This window comes from Arachis ipaensis, chromosome B4 (genome assembly GCF_059453495.1).
Source record: "Arachis ipaensis isolate K30076 ecotype BB chromosome B4, ASM5945349v1, whole genome shotgun sequence".
Classification (NCBI taxonomy): Eukaryota; Viridiplantae; Streptophyta; class Magnoliopsida; order Fabales; family Fabaceae; genus Arachis; species Arachis ipaensis.
In genome coordinates, this window is record NC_142439.1 from 11,678,576 (window position 1) to 11,700,499 (window position 21,924).

Genomic DNA, 21,924 nt, shown 5'->3' on the forward strand with positions numbered 1-21,924 from the left:
ACAAAATTGGTACCGAAATTCTCGTCTCAATCTCCTCTATCATATTAAGTCATAAAAATTACATTTTTTTCTTTCTAGAATAAATCCTCATTTGTGGATTAATTAGCCATTAATTAACCTAGTTTTACATTGTTCTGTTTAAGTTCAATTTTAGAATTCTGGGCAGATTTGGGTTCTTGTTCTGTTTAAGTTCAATTTTAGAATTCTGAATTTGAAATTTTGGTATTTTGAATTTTTCTATATAAATTCAATTCTGGTCTGTTGAATTCGGCTATATTAAGTTTTGGTGAATTAACTGGATGATATGTTGAATTTAATTATTGTTGAATACTTGATTAGAAGTCTTTGTTAAAATTTTTTGTGATTCTGAATTATGTGTTGCTACTTGATAGTGATTTGAATTTTTATGTAAGTATGTTATTCTGAATTCTTTTTTATGATTATTGAATTTGATTTTCTTGGTTCTAGCCTCAAAAAGTAAGAAGTGTATGTTGTTGCCAAGAATGTCATTAGGGATAAAAGAATTGCTCTGAGATGATGAATTTGGAAAGGAGAATTATGCAGCACCAGCACCACTTTATTGTTGTGCAAGAGCCAAGAAGTCATAGAGTGAAAGAGAATTTGAGAATAAAAAAGAAAATTGATTTAATTATGATTTGCTTGTCTCTTTTATACTGAAATGTACAAATATTTATACCAAGTTACTGCTTTAGTTTTTATAATATCTATATGCATATTAAATTTTAACAATTTTATTGTATATTGAATTAAAACAGTTTGACTCCGATTGAACCATTGAACCATCGAACCAGTCACTTAACTGATTCGATGACCGGTTTGATTCTCATAACCTTAATATATACACACAACAATAATTTCAGACATATATATATATATATATATATATATATATATATATATATATATATATATATCAATTGGTCTTTGTGCTAGAAGCATTTTCATGGTATGACTTGTCCTTCTTCTTATGGTTCAATTATTATTATTAAGCAGCGGCGAATTTTCACCAAAAATACAAGTGACCATCCAAAATTACATGGAAAAGCATGAAGACTTAATAGTTCATTGTAAATCCAAAGAAGATGATCTTGGAGCGAGGCTGGTGAAGTATATGGATTGATGGTAATCAGTGGCTAAAAGAAGGCGGGTTGAATCTTAGCTCCCTTTCCCTAAAAATTACTTTCTGCCTTTTAGAATAACTTTAGGAGATATTTCTGCTTTTTGTCTCACAACCAGTCGAGAGATATTTTCTTTTTGTCTCGTAACCGATTAGGAGATATTTCTCAATTTTGTCTCTTGCGCAACAGAAACAGAAATGGAGTAGAAGAGAAAGAGAGAATCATACCCAGAAGTATTCTGATTCAGCTGCTAAGTGCAATGCAGCCTACATCCAGTCTCCATCACAACAGTGACAGAATTTTACTATAATCAAACAGATTACATACACCATCTCTTCCCTAGGAACTGCCCATTCCTATCCGAGACAAGTCCAGAATCTATCTCCAAAACTGAACTTGACTTGGTCACCTACCAAGCTTTCAACCGCAAAGTGCTAACCGAACTTGCAAGGGAATCCCAGGATCATGAAACACAACACAGATGTACAAAGAAACTCTTAGATATCTATGGCTTTTTCTTTAATTTTTTCACTCTCTGCCTTTTTCCTCTCATTGGCTTTTTCTTACAAACCTCACTCTATTTGTCTTTTTCACCATGAGACTCAGACAGACAAAACTAAAGAAAAGAAAATAAAATGAAACACATTGAAGGAGAAGAACTTCTGTTAGCTTAGGATAGCTATGAGAACTCTGTGCTTACTCTCCTTGTCTCAACCCTTGGCCGTTCACCCTTATTATAGAAGGGGAAGCTTCCAAGGTTGAAACCAGTTCAACCAAGCCACCAACATCTTCTCCAACAAACAGCTGGTTCGAACAGAGATAAGAGAGAGGAAAAATCGAAAGCAAATCAACATGCATGTACCTCTCTCTCATTCCTTCTCATCAAGCTTCATCAATCTGAGCCCTCCATCTTGACTTTGACTCCAAGAAAGACTTCCAACCCTTGATGGATCTCTGATCGTTGACAGCTCCTTCTTTTCCACATTTGCTTCTTCCTCCATGTAGCTACATAAGCTACCTCCTGTGATGGATGAATAAAAGTGGAAACGAGCTCTTACCACAGAGATCTTCCTCTCTAACCGAAACCGATCTTCTATATTTTTGGCCTGAAGATCTTGAAGTTTCTTCTTCACATCTTGTCTTTAGTGGCAAAGATCTCAACCACGCCATGTCTTAGATCTTTTTTTTCTAAAGGCCATCAACAACCTAGCCTTTTTCCTTCTTCATAGCTTCACTCTTTCTCTGATAACTTCTTCTTTCTTCCTTCCTGTATGACATGACTGAATGCAAAGAGAAAGGAGAGAGAAGAGAGAAAAAGCTTTGGAAGCAATGAATGAAATTAAAACTAATTAAATCCCACCACCATTTCCCTATGCATAGTAACGTGTGGAACATTTAAAGCAATCAAATCAATTTGAATTTTCTCTTTCTTGTTACCAATGCATGCATTCAATTTAATTAAACTTTGAATTCCATAACCCATGGAGAAAGGTAACCGTGGAAAAGCATGCTCCAATTCCTTTCTTTCTTCTTCAATTTCGGACCAACACTTTGTTGGATCAAAAAGAATTTGTTTTGGGCTTCACATTAGTTTCCTGGTCCAATAAGCATTTGCTTATGCATCAAAAATAATTCAGCCACTTTGTTTGGAATTATTTTTGTACCAAGGTTGAATACTTTCTCACCATATGGGACTCATATGAATTTTGGCCCAATAATAAAACCTGTACATTAATAAAATTATTAATCAACTAATTGAAATTAAAAATTAACTTAATAATTTTGTAATTAATATTTTTAACAATATTTGATCATCATCATAATTCAAATTTTCCAAACTCAACATGGATACACTTGAGTTTGGATTTAGACTTAATTTCTTTGGTGGAACACTTTTTTTTGTAGCTTCCAATGACAAGGTAATACAAGTGTATTCCCAGGAATGTTGAGATGGGAATATCTTATTCCCATGTTTGATTCAAGAGTTAAAAATTTATTCCTGGGTATATTTTATTCCCTGGAATCAAAATCCCACCCATTTCATTCCCATCTTCTCCATGGTTATCTTTAATTCCAATGGGAATGGAATGTATATCACAATGCAAAAAGACTAAAATGCCCTTCAACTCTAACCCTCTTTCTTCAGATTTTTCACTCATTTCACAAAAAACTAAACCCTAGCAGAGCAACTCCTCCATGAAAACGAAACCCTAGCCAAATTTTCCCCCAAATTCATGGAGGCTCCACCGACGTCGGCGCCGCCTCGCCGCTGATCTGGATTCGCACGACCACCGAGCTCCTTATTCTAGAAGGAAGATTCACTATCAACCGTTCGCGTTCGTGTTCATCATCACATCTCACCTCTGTTCGTGTTCGCGTTCGTGTTCGTGCTCGCGCTTGCGTCTGGCCTCTCTCCTTCCTCTGAGCTCGGTTGCTCGCGCATCTCTCGCCTCCGTCTCTGCTCGAGTTGTGCTTCCTATTCGTGTCGTATCTCTCGCCCCTCTCCCTCCTCACATCTTCCTGTTCCTGTTGATCTTTTTCAAGCACAGGTTTGTTCTAGGTTTGAAATATTGGAATTGGAATTGGAATGTGTTTTATTGTTTCAATGAAATTGGAATTGAAACAATTTTCTACATCTATTTCAATTCGTCTAAACAATTGTTCTAAGTTTGTTCTAGGTTTTTTCAACCTTATATATGATTGTGGATGCAACTCTAAATAACTTTGCTGAATCTGTTTCCAGGCATTGGTAAAGATTGGCTTCACGCTGGATTTTCCTGCATTTTACTCTGCCTGTGCGGTAAGACATCTTCATAGTTTAATTTTTAGTAAATCATCCTGGAGAAGTTGCACATCACATTGACTACTAGTGGTTAAGCCAAAACTATCTCAATTCTCAATGTTTGTTTACACTACTATTATCCATGCCTTAATTTCTGTATGCTCCTTTCTTGGGATAATAAGTTGAAAATGCTTTATTAGTCAGATGGAGAAAGAAATAATGCAATGGAGAAAGAAATTTATTTAGTCCTTGTTTGATTGCTTTCAACTGCATAGTAGGCCTCTCATCTAATGCAAGATTGTCATTTGATACTACAAAACAAGGAAGAATTACTCTTGATCTGAACCAGTTTGTATATTGTAGTAAGTACACACTTTATTTTGATATGTTCTACTTCCTTTTCAGCTTCCAATTGTAGAATATGATTCAACTGAGAGGACGTATTCTGAAGATGATTCATGTATGCTGCACTTTGTAAAATTTCTCAAATGCATTTCTATAGCCAAGTTAACTTTGTCCTGCATACGCTGAGATAATCATTTTTGAGGTTTAGATATTTCTCCCATTTTGAGGGCGTGGCTTGCAACCAAGAAGGTCTTGTAGTGAATATCTCACTGCAAGGAAAGGGTCTCTCTGGAAGCATACCTACTGCCATTTCTAGTCTTAAGAGCTTGACTGGTCTCTATCTTCACTTCAACTCTCTCAGTGGAATTTTACCCAAGGAGATTTCCTCCTTGACTCACCTCACTGACTTGTGTCTCAATGTCAATTCTCTCTCTGGTGATATCCCTCGTCAGATTGCCAACCTCTCTAATCTTCAAGGTAGGTTGCTAACTTCTTTTTACTATTTATTATTATTATTATTATTATTATTATTATTATTATTATTATTATTATTATTATTATTATTATTATTATTATTATTATTATTATTTGTTCTTCTTCATTGCATGCTTATCAGTCATCACATCTCAGATTCGTCAAACTGCTGAATACTTTAGTGACTTAACAGTGCTTTTGGATTTAAGTTCTGAGAATGGAAAAATTTGGTGGTCCAATTTTGACAATAAGACGAGTTCTTGAACTTGCCAACTTTTATTCTCTGCATGTTCATCTTATCCCTATGTGTGAATTGGGAAGTACTACTTATTTTGGTCCTGTGTTATTTAGTTTGGTGAAATGAGTATTTTGAGTAGCTGTAAAACAGCTTCAAGATTTTGATCAGGTTAATCTTCTTACACATGCTAGAATGGTGGAATCTGAATTACATATGATCTACTCATAGCATTGGGTTTAGTAGGTATCACAAGAATGCAGTTCATGAGTTGTGTGAAGATGTTCTTATTTCATTTTGTTAGCTTAATATATATTTTTTTAATTCCATTGTATTTGGATTTTGGAAAATATAAAGTGGTAATTCTTATTTTTATTCTTTCCACATTTTAGCCTGCTATAGTAATCATTATATAGAATAAATAAATAGTAAAGTCTTCTAACTAAATATTTTAATATTTTAAGATTTGGATTATTTAACATGCGAAATATTTCTGAGGTTGTACTTTGTGGAGTTTAAATATTTTACCAATGTGATGGCCACATTCTTACATGTATTCATGATTCTAATTAAGGGAATATCAGGCTCCTTATTCATATAAATACCTTAATTTTTTATGATACTACAGACAGACCTTTATTCAAAAATGTATATAAAACATCACAAATGTAGGTGCTGGGACAATTTAATGCTCGATCACCAATTTTGTTTTTCTTCTGTTCATTATTCCAACAAATCATATTTTTTTTCCATTTTTCTACTTGAACGGATGTTCTCTGTTCATGTACATGATGTTCTGTCCATGTTCCATATTTCATGATTTGATTTGTCAAAATGTGATTTGTTTTATGTTGAAGCTTACATTTGCAGCAACATAAAAACTTCTTTTTCATACATTCCATGTTTTATGATTCTGTTTTGTCAAGTTGTAACTTGTCTATTGTTGGGACTTTACTTATATTTGGAGCAACACGGAAATGTCTTTTTCATATGTTCTTATCTTTGGGGGTAAGAATTAAATAAATTGACAGTATTTCCCAGGTTATTCATTTTGTTATCAGCACCAATTTATGTTAGAATGACATGAGATTTTTGAGTGAGTTTTGCCGATCAATGCTCATGTATTATATTGTTTACATTGGTAAGGCTAGTCTATAAATCAAGTGTTTTCATAGACTTCCTCTCCTCCCTCTTTCCGCAGGTTCATAGTGTTTACATAGAATAAATAAATAGTTAAGTCTTCTAGCTAAATATTTTATTTTATTTTATTTTATTTTATTTGCAGAATGGATCCCAAACAGAAGATGAAAGTTATTGCCTGCTTGATTTTACATTTCGAATTAATGAATGACCTTATGGTTAAGTTGTTGATGATTTGCTATATTTTGATTATATTGCAATTGAAAAAAAAAAAGAGAATGGAATGATAGTTATAGTAGGCAAGTAATAAGAGATGTTAGTGTTGATAGAATTATTTATTTTAGTGATCTAGCATGTATAGAAAACACAAGAATGGATAGATGTGCTTTTCATGCATTGTGTAACATGCTTAAAAAGGGTTGGAAGGTTAGAACCAAGTAGGAATATGGGTGTGGAAGAAATGGTTGCCATGTTTTTATATATTATAGCACATGACGTCAAAATTAGAGTAATAAAGAGACAATTTGTGAGATCTGAAGAAACAATTAGTAGGCGGTTTAATGATGTATTGCTTGCTATTTTGAGATGTCATAATCTCTTACTGAAGAAACCTCAACCATTTAGCCAAGATAGAATGGATGAACGATGGAAATGGTTTAAGGTAATTTATTTTGCTAATGTTATTAAATCTCATATGGTTGGTGTTCTTTAGGATTGAGTTAATTGATCTTTGTTTTGAATTTTAGGATTGCCTAGGAGCCTTAGATGATACTCATATCAAAGTCAATGTTCTTGAGGCTGACAAGCCTAGATATCGAAACAGAAAAGGTGACATAACAACCAATGTGCTTGGAGTGGTTGCTCCCGATATGCAATTTATCTACGTACTGGCGGGTTGGGAGGGTTCAGCTGCGGATTCTAAGGTATTGCGAGATGCACTATTTCGCAATGGGTTTAGTGTTCCCCAAGGTATTTTATTGAGACTTTAATATGTTATCAAAGTAACCATTTGATCTTTCATTAATTTTGTTCAATTGTGTATGTCACACTAGGTCATTATTACTTATGTGATGCTGGATATATGAATTGTGAAGGATTTTTGGCACCTTATAGAGGACAAAAATATCATTTGAGTGAGTTTAATCCACATAATCAACCCAGTACAGCTCAAGAGTTTTTTAATATGAAACACTCACAAGCTAGGAATGTCATTGAAAGGGTATTTGGAGTATTGAAAGCAAGATGGGAAATTTTAAGGGGAAGATCATTTTATCCTATTAAGACTCAAGGAAGAATTATAACTGCTTGTTGACTTTTGCATAATCATATTAGAAGAGTGATGGTTGTGGATCCTATTGATGAGATAGAAGATCAAAATATACTTGGAGTAGATGGTGAGACGATCCACCATATTGAAACGAGTGATGCTTGGGGTAGATGGAGAGATCAACTTGCACAAGAAATGTGGAACCAATGGAGGAGAAGATATCACGCTCGATAATTGTAATAATTTTTCTATGTGTGAGGTTGTCTGTCGTAACATTGATTTTATTTTGTTTATGTGTTTGTGTTCTTGTATAAGAGTTGTGCATGTATGCTTATTAGTGCAAGTAATTTTTTACTTTTGAGACTTCTTTGTAACTTTCATTTGGATAATAGTAATGTTTTTTTAGTGAATTTAATTGTGATAATGTTAATTTTAATTAAATATATTTGTTATTAGGGGTATTTTAGTAAATTTGAAAAGATTAGAATCGATAATAATTTTAATTAAACATATTTTTATTAAGGGTATTTTAGTAAATTTTTTATTAGAAGTATTTTTGTAAATTCAAAATGTAAAAAAAGTAATAATTTTAATTAAACATATTATTAAGTGAAATTTAGAATCAATAATAATTTAAGTAAAGATATTTGATATTGGGAGTATTTTGATAAATTTAAAAAAAATAGAATCAATAATAATTTTAGTTAAACATATTTGATATTGGGGGTATTTAAGTAAATTTAAAAAAATAGAATCAATAATAATTTTATTTGAACATATTTAATATTAAAGGTATTTTAGTAAATTTAACAAAATTAGAATCAATAAAAAATTTAGCTAAATGTATTTGATATTAGGGGTATTTTAGTAAATTCTAAAAAAATTAGAATCAATAATAATTTTAGCTAAACATATTTATTATTAGGAGTATTTTAGTAAATTTATTATTAGAGATATTTTGTAAATTAAAAAAAACAATGTAAAAAATAATATTTAATTAGCTTTATATTTAATTTTTAGTCATTAATAATTTAATTTGAATGAGTAAGGGTAATTTTGACATATTACATAATATGACCAAGAAATTTAAACTCAACCAAACAAAAATTTATTCATTCCTAGAATTATTACATAACATTCCAAGACATTAAATTTTATAAACAAACATAGATATCTTCTATTTCAAGTAATCTTATTCCTAGGTATTATATTCCTAAGAATAACATTCCTAGTAATAAAATTTAATCTTTGAACCACACACACCCTTACATCATCTTTCAAGAACTCAGCTCGGAGATGTCACTGCGAACAAGGATTCATTGGCAATCCCTACATTCCAGGAGGTTGCACCCACACCCACTTCAACCCCAATGTCGGTATATTATTCCTTTCTCAGCTATCGTCAATATTTTGCAAATTAACAAAAGAAAATTAAAATAAAATAAAATAAAATTGAGTCAACTTCAGCGGAAGTTAATAAGGTAAGAAGAGTTAGAAGATAATTTAGTGAAAATTAATAAATTATTTATTATTTTTTAATTATTAAATTTATATAAAATTAATTATATTTAAATTTTTATTATAAAATATTTAGAATAAATAAAATAATTTTAAAAAAATTACCTAATACATATATATCTTATGAAGCAACTTATTTTTAAGTAAAATAAAAATGAGAAATCAAATGAATTTATATATACAATAAATATGAATAAATAAGTATTATTTCAAGTAACAAATAAATTAAATACAAAGATATTTTAGAAAAACTAACAATATTAGTAATTAAAAGAGAGTGTAATTAGTCATTTGAGCAGGCTGACAAAGTGACAACATATTCACTTTCCAATTAACTTTTCAAGTTTATAGTTTGCTTAGACACTAATATTTTTCTTCTTTTTTTCTTTCTAAAAATCCTTAAATTAAATCTATTTGTACATCATGCATAAATACGTATTAAAAAAAAAACCTAACAGAGAAAGAGTACGTACTCCGTACTCAAAGAGAATGAGAGAAGGAGAAAGCGGGGGCGAGCGGTTGAGGGTGAAACACGGTGAGGAAGATGGCCATGCCATCGGAAGAGATAAGGGGGAGAGCGTGGGTGGGTGTGTATCCGGTGTTAAGGAGGGTTCTTCTCGAGAGGGGTTAGGAAAGCCATCCAAGGTCTCTTTTAGAGATAAAGTCATTGGTGCAGAAAAGTCTAAGGCCTTTGCATTAGTAGGGTCTTTATCTGGGGATGGTATCGCGACGGTGACAGGTAAGCAGGGTGATTCTCGTCCACCAAGTGTCAGTTTTACCAAGGAGGCAAAGAGCTGTCTAGCTGAACCTTATAAGGAAGCCATCGTGATCAAGGTGTTGGATAAGTATTATGGCTACACGGCTCTCATGCATAAGCTCCGGATAGTATGGCGCATCAAAGGAGGGTTTGATTTGTTGGATGTGGGATTTGGATATTTTTTTGTTAAATTTGATATTGCTGGGGATCGTGAGAAAGTCATTCTTGGTGGCCCGTGGTTGATAGACGGTCACTATGTTGCAGTAAAGCCATGGGATGTGGATTTTAGGCCATGCGAAAAATCCTTTGGATCAACGCTGGTATGGATTCGAGTCTCGGGACTTCCAATTTGGTGCTACCAGGAACAAGCAATGCTGCGAATTGCTTCTGCAATTGGGATTCCGGTGAAAGTAGATTTGGCTACTAAGCTCGCAGAAAGAGGAAAATATGCCCGAGCTTGTGTTCAAATTAATCTTGAGTTGCCTGTAATCAAACATATTATAGTGGAGGGTGTGACTTATGAAGTGGAGTACGAGAGTTTACAGTTGATTTGTGCTACTTGTGCACGGTATGGGCATGATAAATCGTTGTGCATGGAGAAGGAGTCCTTGGAAGGAAACATAAATTCCTTTGGTGATGGAAAAAATAATGAAGCCCCAACACTAGTGCCACACAACAATCATGAGATTCAAAAAGAGGCTGAATCAGAAGCTCGTGATTTGGGTGAGAAATTAGGAGTTGTTAAAGGGAAGGATGTGGTTACGGAATCATTGGCTCCTCACGTGCCTGATGGTCTTGTTAATGAGGCATGCATGGATGATGGAGAGGGCTGGCAACAAGTGCTGCGTAAGAAAAAATTTACAATGGGCCAGTCATCAGGTTTGAAGGACCAAGATGGAAAGCAGCACAAGTTTGGTTCGAGAAGGGTTCCAAGGCCCAATTTGCATGGTGATGGAGGCAAATCAACTGGCATTAGGATGGGGAAGCAAGAAAAACATGAAATTGCGCCATCTCCATTGCGCAGAACTCCTGCACGTCGTGGAATTTCTCTACGGAAGCGTCCTCGGCCTTCCTCCTTGCAGAACTCGCCAGTTGATAAAAATGGTGGCACAACGGAGGAAACCTTAGTAGATGGAAGCATGGCAAGTGCAGTGTCAGGGGGTCCAAAGGTGGCAATTATTGAGGATCAGAGTGTGCCAGTACCGCAGGACAAACCACCTATTGAGGTTGGTGATTCTGTTTAGAGTTTATGTTCTTATTTATTCTGTCCCTATTATTTATGGATAGTTTAAATATGATTGTTTGGAATATTAGGGGTGCTTCTAATAAGTTAGCCCGGGTGCATTGTAAGGAACTTGTTAGGAAATTTAGACCTGTTTTCTTTATTGTGGTTGAAACTCACTCCCCTTTTCAGCATTTAAAATTATTTTGGGAAAGGTTGGGGTATCACTCTGTTGGTATAGTAGAGGCACAGGGGCATAAGGGAGGTATTTGGTTTCTATCCTCTATGAAGGGTGTTTGTTGTAAGTTCATTGATGCTTTTGATCAGGGTGTTACTGTTGAGGTTCACTTTGATAATTTAATTTGGAGGTGTAGTGGTATTTATGGCAGTCCTCAATTTAATAAAAGGGTTCTCCTTTGGGATTATCTTGTTGCACAATCCATGGTTTTTCAAGGACCTTGGATTGTTCTTGGTGATTTTAATGAAGTCAAATTTTCTCATGAATCTAAGGGCTGTCAATTTTCTCATCAAAGAGCAGACATGTTTGCTACTTCATTAGGGGATAGTGGTTTGTTTGATCTGAAGACTATCGGGAGGCAGTTTTCTTGGTACAGGAGGGTGAAAAATTATGTTGACGTGGCAAAAAAGCTTGATCGAGTCTGTATAAATAGTAGTTGGTTATCTATCTTTCCAGAGGCTTATGCAGAAGTTTTAAATAGGCTTCAGTCTGATCATTGCCCTATTCTGGTGCGTTGTAAAGGTCGTCCTCAGCCTAAAGGGAATCGACCTTTCCGATTTGTTGCTGCTTGGGCTACTCATCCTGGGTATAAAGATATTGTGAACCAGTCATGGTGGTCTGGTAATAGAGGAATTCATGGCAAGCTTTCAGAAGTACAGAAAAATTCACTAGAGTTTAACTCGAAGGTATTTGGTAACATTTTTGTTAAGAAATGTGAATTAGAGCAGCAGATTAATTATTTACAAAAGCGTTTGGAAGTGGTGGATAGTATTTATTTGCGTCAGAAAGAGCAACAGTTGCTTGATGATTATAATAATACTCTAGTGCAAGAAGAGCTCCTATGGTTCCAAAAGTCCAGAGAGCAGTGGGTAAGGTTCGGGGATAGGAATACAAGATTCTTTCATATTCAAACTCTTGCGCGAAGGAAGCATAATAAGATTCATGGCCTTTTTCTCAAGGATGGAGTGTGGGAAACTGATCCAGAGGTTCTGAGTCAAGAAGCAGAGTCTTTCTATAAAAGCTTATTCTGTCATTTGGATGATGTTGATTTGGGTTGCCTTGGTGATGTGCCTCTTCCTTCTCTGAATGAGGAAGCTTGCAATAATCTTACGGCACCAGTTACTATGGAGGAAGTCAAAACAGCTGTTTTTCACATGAACTCTTTTAAAGCTCCAGGTCCGGATGGGTTTCAAGCTTTCTTCTTCAAAGAATATTGGGAGATCATTGGTCTTGATGTTTGGAAGATGGTTAAGCAGGCATTCTCCGGTGTTACTCTTGATCCGAGAATGTTGGAGACTTTACTGGTTCTCATTCCAAAGGTTGAATCACCGGTATCTATGAAAGATTTCAGGCCGATTAGTCTCTGCAATGTAGTTTACAAGATCATCACGAAGGTCCTTGTTAATAGGCTTCGTCCTCATCTTGCGGAGATTGTTGGCCCGCTTCAAGGAGGATTTATTCCGGGACGAGGAACTCCTGACAACATCATTATTGCTCAAGAAGTCCTCCACTTTATGAAGAAGACTAAATCAAAGAAAGGCACACTGGCCTTTAAGATTGATCTGGAGAAAGCTTATGACAGAGTTGACTGGAGGTTTTTAGCTCATACCCTTAAGAGCTTTGGTTTTCCTATTCCTACACTTAATTTGATTATGAATTGTGTCACTGCTTCTTCCTTATCTATTCTTTGGAATGGGAGTCGTCTGAATGGCTTTACTCCTAGCCGAGGTCTTAGACAAGGAGACCCTATGTCACCCTATCTTTTTGTGTTGTGTATGGAGCGACTGGCATGCTTTATTAGTCATCAGGTTGATTTGGGCTTGTGGGAGCCGGTTGCTATTTCTAGAGGGGGACCAAGAATATCCCATTTAATGTTTGCGGATGACTTGCTTCTATTCTGTAAAGCTATAAAGAGACAAGTGCAAAATGTGATGTTGGTTTTAGAGACTTTTTGCAAAGCATCTGGGATGAAGATTAATGTGGAGAAGTCTAAAGCGCTTTGCTCCAAGAATGTCTCTGCAACAAGGAAAGAGGTTTTCACTGGGGTATCCTCTATCAGATTTGTCCAGGATTTGGGCAAGTATCTTGGAGTTACCCTTAGCCATTCTAGAGTGACTCGTTCAGCTTTCAATGGTGTCCTGGATAAGATTCGGAGTAGGCTAGCAAGCTGGAAAGGGAGTTTACTCAATCGGGCTGGTAGACTCTGCTTGGTTAATTCTGTTGCCGCTGCTATTCCCACGTACCAGATGCAGGTCTCTATTTTTCCCAAAGGAATCATTAGTAAATTGGAGTCTATGATGAGAAATTTTCTTTGGAAAGGACAAGTTGATGGAAGAGGATTGAATCTTGTTAGTTGGAAGGTACTGGTTACTCCAAAAAAATATGGAGGTTTGGGGATTAGAGATCCTTATTGTGTAAATATTGCTCTTCTTGGGAAGCTAGTTTGGACTTTTTTCCAGCAGCCAAACAAGCTATGGGTCCAATTATTGGATGCCAAATACCGATCATCTCTATATGACTGTTTTAGTTATCCTAAGAACAAGGACTCTCCCATTTGGAGGTGTCTTTGCAAGGCTTGGAAAGTGTTGAAGGATGGGTTTGCTTGGTGTATTGGAGATTTGAACCAGAATTTTTGGTTTTCTAGCTGGAGGAGAGAAGGACGGTTATCTAATGAGATGGATTATGTCCACATTTCTGATTCAAATCTCCGGATACAGGATATTTGGTCGGTTGGTAGGTGGCATTTGGATACTCTTTATTCTCCTTTATCTCAAAATCTGAAAGATAATATTCTCTCTTACAATCCAGATGAACAAGCAGGTCCGGAAGTGGGTTGGTATTGGAGTGGGTCTATTGCCAAAGTCTATGACTCACGCAATGGTTACTTGTGGTTGTGTAAGCAGCTGTTTGGTTGGGAGGAGAGGGAGAATTGGCTTTGGCTTTGGCGTCAGCTTGTTCCGGAAAAGCATAAGTTTTTGGCTTGGTTGTGTCTTAAGGAGGCTCTTCCTATTGCAAGTTTTCGCTTTAGAAGAGGGATGTCGTCATCGGATAGGTGTCCAAGATGTCTTTCTAGCCAGGAATCGGTTATACATTGTATTCGGGATTGTCCAAAAGCTCAGCTTGTCTGGCAAAGGTTGGATATTCCTTGTCATCCTTTGGATTTGAAGAACTGGTTCTTGTATCATAGCAGAGAGCACCCGTTCAAGTTCTTTTCGGGACTTTGGTGGATATGACGAGCAAGGAATAACGACATCTTTAATCCCCATGAAACTTGGCCTCCGGTAAAAGTCATTTGTCTGGCATTAACTTCAGAAAAGGAGCTTAGAAATATTTTTGAATTACAACGTATGTCCCTTCCCTCTACTCTAAATGGTTTTTGGAATCCCCCATCCATTGGTACTTTTAAGATTAATTGTGATGCTAGTTATTTTGGTTCGGGTGATAGTGTTGGTTTTGCTTGTGTTATTAGAGATTGTAATGGGAGCTGGCAAAGGGGGTGTTTGGGAATGATTGAGAGTAATAGTATTCTTCAAGGAGAATTGTTTGCTATTTGGAGAGGATATCTCTTAGCTTGGGATGTGGGTCAACGAGATGTTATTTGTGAGACGGATTGTGTGGAAGCATTTAATCTTGTTACTCAAGATGGTTTTGGGTTTATTGATCCACTGGTACTTAAAATAAGAGATATCATGCATTGGAATTGGCGTGTTGACTTTCGTTTGATTATGAGAGATGCAAACACGGTGGCAGATACTATGGCAAAGATGGCGATGAAGTTACAACTTTCGCATGTGGAGCTTCTTTCACCTTGGGAGGAGTTTAAGAGTAGTCTTAAACGGGACTGTCCCTCTATTTAAGCAGTTCTTTGTTTTGTTTCTTTTGTTTTTTTTTGTTTAATTTATTTCAGTCACCAAAAAAAAAAATCCTGTTACTTTTTTTCTATGTATTTTTAGGGGTGAACGCGGATCAGATCGGATCCCATATCCACAGTTTTTAAGTTTGGAACCGATCGGATCGGATCGGATATATCCACAAAACACAAACATATTTTTAAAAGTTTTATTTTTATTAAAAAAATAACAATAAAATTTATTGTTTTATTCTTTTAAACATGTTTACTCTTAAAATGATATTAAACATATTTTTTTAAATAATAAATTAAAATAATACAACATATATGATAATTATTAGTTGAAATAAAATATAAAAAAATATTTATTTATTTATTTTTTTATTTTTGCGGATACGCGAATATACGGATAGCTACACAAAATTCGCAATCCAATCCAATCCAATTAGTGTGCGGATCCGATCTGATCCAATGATATATAACTTTGCAGATCTATATTCACAATTTTTAGATCGAATTTAGATAAACACCATAGATGGATCCGATCCATTAACACTCTATATATTTTACTGCTTTTACTAACACCGTGTTTAGAAAGTATATGTTGTTATCCTCAAATTTGTCCATACTTCTGGTATTTAAATACATATGCTTATGTTTTTTTTTTTTGTTCTTGTGCTCTTGTTATTATGGGGTGCTACTTTTGGATTTATGTTGTTTCTATGTTTTTCTAATTAAACAATCGAATAATTGGTTGTCATTTAGTGATCAAAAAAATAAAATAAAACGAAGTCGTACCACTTATTTTGAGAGAAAAAAATTCAATAAACACCACTATTTGAGTGCCAATACTAATACTCGAATGATATTGTATTAATCTAACAACGTGACATCTAGTTATGAACATCAATATTTCGTTAATGTATGTATGTGCATCAAAAATTGTTCTAGAAATTAATATAAGTCACATTTGTATAATATAAGGACTAAATACAGGAGGTAATTAAAATTTTAAAATTAAATTCAGGTCCTTATATAAATTTAGGAACCAAATTAAACATTATCTCAGTCATTTTAAAAAAAATTATAAATACAAACACCATGCTTTAATTTTATTTTATACATACAGTAACGATTTAACTAAAACATATTTAAAATATTAGATACAAAAGAAAAATAAATAAAATAAATATTAAAGATAAAATTAAAATCAAATATAAATATTCAGGAAAAAACTAAATATAAAAGTATTGAATAGATTTGAGTTTAGGATTTTATATTTTATTATTTTTCTTCAATTATATTATATTTTTGTCTTTTTAGCTTTCATCTAGGCGTATGTATTTTACATGATGGTTGAGTTTCATTATTGTGTAGGTCTTGTTTTCGTGGATTAGTTTTAATTAGTTTTTTTTAATATCTCTATATCTGTTTAATCTTTGGCTAGTTTTTGGTTTAGAGAGATTTATGTTGTACTTCATACTTTTCATTTTGAATATTTGCTTCTTTAACCATAAAAAAATAAAACATATATTCGTATCGCACTTCAGCAGTTTTTCACTCCAAACTTCTTCATTTTTGTAATAATATATAAAGATAGTATAAATTATTCTTTTATTTTTTAAATTTCAAGTCATTTCAATTTTTTATTTTATTAAATTAATCAATTTTTTATAGGTATCGAATTAAATTATATTTTATTGGGTGAAGTATATTTTGTTCTTAATGTTTTTTAAAAATTTTAAAAATATCTCTAACGTTGAATTTATTTTAATTTTGTTCTTAATCTTTTGATAAATTTTAATTTTATCCTATAATTTTAAATTTTTTATGGTCAACTTGTATATATTAATAACGATCTCTTAGAGGTTAAAAGGAAAATATATATTAATAAGTTGCGATAAGAATAGGCTTGGGACGTTGGGAGAGAGAGGGGAGAGCAGTGACGAAATAGGATAAAATAAAAAAATATATATTAACCACACATTGACTATAAAAATTTTAAAATTTTGAATAAAATTAAAATTTATAAAAAATAATAGAAATAAAATCAAAATAATTTTAATATTAAAAAATTTTAAATTTTTTTTCAAAAAATTAGAGACAAATTAAACTACATCCTATCCTATTTTATTAAAATTAGTATTATTCAAACTTTTTATGATCAGAAATATTAGTTTATTCCTAAATATATAAAATAAAAATTTAATTATTTTATTAGTCTTTATAATTTACTTAATTTATAATGAGATTTATTTATATATATATAATAATTAAGTCTCTATAATGCTTTTAATTTTGTAAATAGATTATTTTTACGTCAAAAAATTAAAATTAGCTAAATATTTTTTCAAATAATATATAATCAATCTAATTAGATTCTTAATTGTTTAATTTATATATTCAATTTGCGAAAAAATATTCGGTGGATCCAATTAAAAAAAAATATAAGAATCTAATTGTAAATTTTATAAAATTATAGAGACCGACAGAACAATTAAACATAAAATAAATCTTTCGTTCTTTATCAAGGATCAATTAGAAACAGACATAAAATAAAATTATTAGAAACTTTTTTAAACTGTTTGTGATTCAAGAATTCATTTATTTTATTTCATTAAAATCAACATTTTTTTTGTCATGGAACACACGTGTCTGGATTCCATTTGAAACATTGATTCGAAAGAGGTGAATTTTGGCATGGTCCAGCCTTCTTTATAATCCAGTTACATGCAGTTGGATGATCATCATAACAAATTTTTAGATCTCTACTTTCTACATATATGTCAAACCAATGACATGAACCTGGCCAACGAAAAGTGCAAAAATATAATGTCCCGCCGAAAAATTTAGGAAAGACAACAAACCGATAGGATTGATTTGGGTTGAGAGTCACTGCTCCAAGATCTTCATCCTTAGATTTGCAGTGAATAGTAAGTTTCAAATTGCCCTCTACAGCATTTTTAACATAAACCGTTGACTGGCTATTGACGAAAAGTGGTCGTAACACAACCAACAAGAATAAGAACATGATACATTTCACTCTTGTAGACATTTTCAATAATACTTTTTGTTCTTAAAAACTGATGGCTATATATTTATAGAGGTTGAGAGTCAATTGGTCAAATAAAGGATAAATAAATTTAGGAAAGTTATAAATGCAAATACTATGTATGATTAAAATATATTTAAAATATTCAATACAAAATAAAAATAAATAAAATATTAAAGATAAAATTAAATCAATTCGGCAAATAAACATTCACGCACAGCAGATATAAATGAATATATTTATTTTTCATAGCAAAAAAATGTATTTTTTATTTTAAAATTGAAAGACTGTATGTTTTATTGTATCATAAAGATAAAGGGTATATCACAAAATTGTGGAAGACAAATAGAACAAATTTGAAACTTAAATTTGGATACAAAAATTTGAGAAACAGATTTGTGTTTATAATTTATTTTGTTTTTTAATTAATATTAGAAATCTACAGGTCAATTTTGTATTTATAAATTTTTTATTATTATAAAATTACATATTTAAAGGTCATATTTGCATATTTGTAAAATTTTATCATAAAATTTGACTCTCAAATTTTTTATCTTCATATTAGAAAAAAAATTCAATCTATCTATAACGATGGATAACACATTTCAAAGACTGATTTAGAGGAGTGTGAATAATAGCTTCGGAAGGAATTAATCAGTGGGAAGTAATTTGGACCGGCAGGTTTTAACAAAATCAGTGAAACAACAATTTTAAATAACCGATGGGTTTGATCATTTTTTTCCTCTTGCCACAAAACAATGTTGTTTGTGGTTTTAAAAAAAAAACCTTAACCTAACCCTAGAAGTGAACCTTACTCTTTCTCAATCTTACATCCTCACTCAGCCTCCACAAAGTCGCACTCTCTCTCTCTCTCTCTCTCTCTCTCTCTCTCTCTCTCTCTCTCTCTCTCGTTGGCTCCTTGTCGTTGCTCGTCGCCTCGCCTCAGCTTGATTGCTCTCTCACTGGCCCCACCACAGCGCCGCTTGCGTCTTCCTCTGCGTTACCGCGCTACACACGTCTTCCTCTGCGTCTTCGTGTCACACACGTCTTCTGCTGTGCTTACGTTGTGCCGCTGCTGTGGCTCGATTCTCTATCTCCCTCTTCTCTGCGAGCAATTAAGGTGAGCTTTTAAATTTTTTTAGTTATTCAATCATTAATTTTCAATGATATGACTATTTTGGTGACTGCGGATGCTGATCCTGTTTTAATGTAACTGCAATGGTTATCTTTTGTTGATTTTGACCATGTCTATCTTGTGTCTCTTCTGGCTTTGATTCTGTGATTGAAATACTGTGACATTTTATTGGAACACTTGAGCTTTGGTTTTATTTTTGGACTTTTGAGCTTTTATTTTATTTTTTTTAATAGAGTAAACTACTATTTCTACACATGAAAGTTGAAAACGCTGATATATCTATCCATAGAAGACGAAAATTACAATTTGTACCCATAAAAATGGCTTTTGCAAGCAAAATTATCTAAATCCTAAAATATTAAATAAAATTACCAAACTATCCTTCTCTCCACCACTACCACCATCGTCTCTCCCCCCCCTCTCTCTCTCTCTCTCTCTCTCTCAATATTCTCAGCTCCTCCAATCCCAAACTCTACCACCACTCTCCTCCCCAACTACCACCATCACTGCTACCATTATCATCATCACCACCGCCATCACCACCCTTCTTCCTCCCTCCACCTCTTCGACTCCGATTTCAACTGCAACCTCTACTTCTCCCTCACCTTTCACCTCTTCCGAAACTCCAAACTTGTCGCCTCTACCCCTACCAGCTTTGAAAGCAGCTGGGGAGCTTGAAGGAAACTATTAACCAGCAAAGACTAAGTCACTGCAAACTTCAAGCAATTGGTCTCACATTCACATTCCCATTACCACTCACTAAGTTCCAAAGTTCTAAAAATCGGATCGGACCAGCCAATTTAACTAGGTTAATCGAAAACCGGTCAGTTAGCCAATCCGATCCACTTATAAACCGTCTTGCAAAAAATCGATAAAAAATTGGTCGAACCGGCGGTTAACCGATGAACCGACCGAACCGATCGGGTTTCAGCAAGTACCGATTTTCCCCCAAAGCCACGAAACTGCGTCGTTTTGGTGCTGGTGAAAAAAAAGGTAAAAAAGGCTGAAATATATAACGTTGCTGAATGCTGAGCCCACTTTCCTCTTCGAAGAGCCCTGGTCACCTCTCAACCCTAATTTGCTCTGCAACCTTCTTCCTACAAACACAGTTACCTCCAACAAATGTCGGAGCGTCATTGTCGCGGGTCGAAGCGTCAGCATCACGGGTCGAGGCAGCTCTCACAGATCGAAGCGTCGCCGTCACCGTCACCGAAGCTTTGGCATCGTCTGGTCGTCGGCTTGGCATCGTCGTGGTCGTCGGCTTGTTGTCGTCACTGTCACTGGAGCGTTGGTCGTCGCCTGGCTCCGGCCTTCTATGGTCTCCTGCGATGAGTACTTCAATCTTTTTGTTTTTCAATTAATTTTGTTTATTTGGTGACAAAACTGTATGAATTGGGCAGATTTGAGTTCATGGATTTTTGGTTTTTTTCAATTAAATTTTTATTCAGCAAAGAATTTAGGGCAGATTTGAGTTCAGAACTTCAGATTTAGAATTCTTGGTAGATTTGGGTTTTGTTCTTGTTCTGTTTAAGTTCAATTTTACAATTCTGGGCAGATTTAGGGTTTTGTTTGTAACACCCTACCATATAGAGTCTTATGTTTAAGTCATAATTCAGAGATAGCAAGGTATTATGACCTCTAAAATAAAAGTTTAGTACATATAGTAGTGTGAATAATGATTATAGCTAGGAGCCTTTGTAGAAAAAGGGATAAAACAAAATTCGTAACTCGAAAGCGCAACACTTCGATCGATAACGTAACGGACAAGGATAAACCAACGCGAGATTATATATATACAAAAGAGTGTCAAAAATAGGAATATCAAGTCTCAAAATCATGTTGTGAAGATAACCGGCCCGAGCATAGCAATATATACATGTAAATAAATAAGGAAAACCCAAAGGGACACAAAAACTGAGAACCTATTCTCCAAAATCTCCTATAAGAGGAGTCATCACAGTTTGTATTATTTAATGGAGATAAAAGTATCTATGCAAAACATATAAGACTAAGACAGAGCCCCAAGAACAAAGGATCTTCGCTAATCCGGAAGTCTCCAGCATGCCTCAACGAGAAGCCTCGCGTCCTGCATCTGAAAACCACAAAATCCGCATGGGTGAGAACTAGAGGTTCTCAGCATGGTAACAGTTCCTACATATATAACATGTAATAATAGAGGAAAGCCAAAGGCAATCGTAGAACTTCCTCCAGATAAAATCAATGCTTATAAACAAGCTAAACCATAAAGGGCATCTGACTAAAGATGTTTCAGTCTAACTAATACTTCCCTTTCCAATTCCTTCAGACCTCCCAACCACCAATAGGAGTATAATATGGCAAACATAATTATTTCAGACAAGAGATATGCAAGTAGGAACAGATAAGGCATTTAGACAGATAGCAAGTAATATGCAGTCAAATAGGCAATCTCAAACAATTCACATAGTATGCATATAATGAATGCCTGTCCCTAATGGATGATGATATCATCTATCGGTTATAGAGCAAACCCGACAAGTCCTGGTAGCTAACCATTGGACTGTCCCTCTGTCGTGTCTTCCCAACTCGAGTTATACTCAATATAAACTTGATCATAATCATGATCCATATCCATCACCCTCACTAGTGAATATTTATGGGGGTGAGCTCATCCGGGACTTTCACAGTGTCCAGCCACCCTGACGACATAGGGTTAAAAGAGCTTCGAGTCTCAATCTGGAGCACGTGGTGGCTAGCCACTGCTTCCTCCCAGGGAAACTCTTATCTCCGA

At 34.2% G+C, this 21,924-nt stretch overlaps 1 pseudogene; it reads left to right on the plus strand.

Moving 5' to 3' along the window:
- Positions 1-9,389: 9,389 nt before the first annotated feature.
- LOC148566671 (uncharacterized) lies at positions 9,390-14,974 on the plus strand (annotated as a pseudogene).
- Positions 14,975-21,924: the final 6,950 nt, after the last annotated feature.